Here is a 3,106-nt window from a genome sequence, read left to right as displayed (position 1 = left end):
CAAAAACGCTTGTATTTCTTGAGGATGCTTAAGAAGAAGAATTCCCACGCCAAGTTGTCAGCTTTTACAGAGGAGCAATAGAAAGCATCCTGACTGTGCACGGCCCAGGACCGGAGGGCTCTGCAGTGGGTGATTAAAAATGCTCAGAAGATCATTGGTATCCATCTCCTGAGCAACAGTGATATCGGTGAGGTGACGTGCCTACGCAGAGCCCAAAGGATACTAAAGGACAGCACCCACCCAGCCACAGCCTGTTCACCCTGCTGCATTCTGGAAAGAGATATAGAAGTTTCTGCTGCCACACCACCAGACTGCAGAGCAGCTTTTTCAGACTTTTAAACTCAAAATCATCCTCAGCACTGCTCCACTGATTATAGTTTATTTCTGTTTACCATTTTTAAAATTGATTCTGTAATAATCACACATTTTACCCAACACGGTCTACATACAGTTGAAGGTTGTTTAAAGTTGCATGGTGACCAGCTAGATTTCAATATGACTTCAAGATGTCAGTGTTGATTAGATCACTGACTCCGATCAGAAAGGTTTTTTACTGTACAGTGAATACTGTTATATCAAAAACACCCTGCAGTATCATGATATTATTTTATGGTCATTGCATAATGTTTTCTTGTTCTGTAGGTGTGTATTTCCTAATTGTGTCAGGGGCTGTAATAATGGTCGTGGGCTTTCTCGGATGCTGCGGAGCCATTAAAGAGTCGCCGTGCATGCTGGGATTGGTGAGTTCTGTTCAGCACAAAAGAGATTCTTGTTGATTGCAAGTTACTCAGAAATTGCAATAAGTTACTCTTTACTTATTACTGGGTATTAAAAGTAATGAGTTACTACATTACTTTTACTACTCCTGCCCATCGGTTCCTACAACGTTACGGACATCCTGTTCAGACACCTCATTTTAGAAATGAATCCACTTTAATGGAACAATAATTAACCTCAGGAGTCAATAATCAGCCAAACTGAAAACACTGCAGCCTCTCTGACCAGATCAGCATAGGCTATGTACCGGCAATTAATTTTTGTCCTCTGTGGGGTACATGGCCATGCATGTAAGCTGTTTGAGTCCTAATGTACTGTGTAGAGTACATCCTGGGCTTTCTACTGATATCAGACAAATGGGGCCCACATGGCAAATATTCTGTCTTTTCAAAATGGCGGAAATCACAGCAAGCAGTTTTTATGGCCCTAAGAGAGGCAATTGATCAAATAACAAATATCATGTTTGTATTGTTGATAATGCTGTTTTTTTATGTATGAAAGCCTGAACTACATTATTACTAAGATTTGAGAGGTGCATGTTAAATTTAAGCCTTTACACTCTGAAGTCCATCTCTTTGTAGGGGATGGTGGGACTTGCTTCCACTCATTTTCCATATTTTTAAGGAATAGAGCACTGAGTGAGGCAGGCAATATTTGCAGATGCAACATGTTTCTTGTGTCTCAAAGACTAAGACTTACCTTCTGATGTACCATGCATGAAGTGTTCATCACTTTGTACGTGTACAGACTCCTTCTTAATTTCAGATCTTCATCCATTGAGCAAAATCTTTTTTGGTAGTAATATTTTTTGTTTAAAAAAAGGTTGCTTAAAATTTAATAAAAATTTAAAAAGATTTAATATAAATGATGAAATGTGTTTTATGTTTTAAATGAGACAAATGTAATAGAAAAATATAGCATATGAGTTCTTAAATAATAGGATATTCAGCAGCAGCAAGGACTTTCAAACATTTCTTAACGCCACTGGCTGAAAAAAAAAAAGTCACTCCCAACTTTTGAACTACTGTTTTTTTGCACATGCAGTATTCAGTATACAATGCCACTCTCTCCCGACGAGTGCATGCATAACTGGCAGTAGCGGCCCCCTGGTCAGCACCGGAGTTTCTTTCTACAGGTTTCACATTGCTGTGCTGCTTTAGCAGATGCTTCATTAAATAGATGTAGAATTGTTTGCGGTTGAAAGCTTTTTGTTACAAAGTTTACAACAGAGTTCACGAAGTTCAACAAAGTTCTTTTAATATCAGACCGTAACACAATCGAGGCAATACTGACAGCTGTTGAAGAACACACATCTCCCTCATTCTCCATTCTTTCTTTAGCCTTTTGGCCAGCAGCTGACTTGAACAACATAAGGTTCGGCTTCGCGACTTGAAGTGTCCGTGACCGGCTGCGCAACCTGATCAAACTTTATTTGATCATAAAGTTTGGTTTCAAGGGATTATGTAAAGTACTGTTGGCCATGTCTGCAGATTGTGTTTGTGTCTTTCAGTCAGTGTTGGATCACCTGTCTACCTGTCACAGATCTCTTTGCTGCTGTGTGTTACACAAGTGTTACACATCATTTTGAAACTTTTACCTCAGCTTACAAATTTCATATTTATTTGAGACTGGTTATTGGCTTTTTATAAAAATGCAAGTAATGTGGTCATCATCAAGCTGTGTGGAGGTGCATGGGGGCTGTTAAGAGACTTTATGTTCCTACAACTTATGTAATGTTTACAGTATTTTTGCTTATGTGATGTGCAGGTCCAAATAACGCGAGGTTGAGGTTGCATCATATTGTTCTGTACTGCAGGGCTGTTGTGTTGTAAAATGTGTATTTAGTCCATCACATGGTCAGTTGTATTTATTAAAGACCACATTGTAATTTATTTTAATGGGCTGAATGTAATATTTATAGATTGGCTCAACATTTTAGAATATATTTAATAAAAGATTGTTAACACTTGAATGAATCCCCCAGATATAGCTATTTAAATTATTGGCGGATTTCTACATGTCAGTTCAGTAGATTACTACTACTACCTTGGTGCCAAATCCACTGTACCATCACCATACTCAAACTATAAATATTGAAATACATGTGATGAGAGGAAACATAGTAAATATAGCAATCTGAACTAATTAAATCTCTTTTAGTTCTTCCTCTTCCTGCTCATCATCTTTTCTTTGGAAGTGTCTGCTGGGATCTGGGGCTTCTCCAACAAGGACAGGGTACACGAGAGACACACACACACACACATTTTGGTATCATTGTTGGCTGGCAGAGTCTGCATTCAATCAGTAATTTAAATTGAGTTTGTATTAA

General features: G+C 38.3%; 1 protein-coding gene across 1 annotated transcript in view; it reads left to right on the top strand.

Annotated features, from left to right (window-relative positions):
• The window catches only part of LOC123985190 (CD9 antigen-like), a 17,999-nt gene that overhangs the window by 7,985 nt on the left and 6,908 nt on the right, over positions 1–3,106 (top strand). The window lies entirely within an intron of this gene.

This window comes from Micropterus dolomieu, linkage group LG16 (genome assembly GCF_021292245.1).
Source record: "Micropterus dolomieu isolate WLL.071019.BEF.003 ecotype Adirondacks linkage group LG16, ASM2129224v1, whole genome shotgun sequence".
Taxonomy (NCBI): Eukaryota; Metazoa; Chordata; class Actinopteri; order Centrarchiformes; family Centrarchidae; genus Micropterus; species Micropterus dolomieu.
The sequence above is the reverse complement of the archived record's forward strand: the minus strand, read 5'-3'. Positions and strand labels throughout refer to the sequence as shown.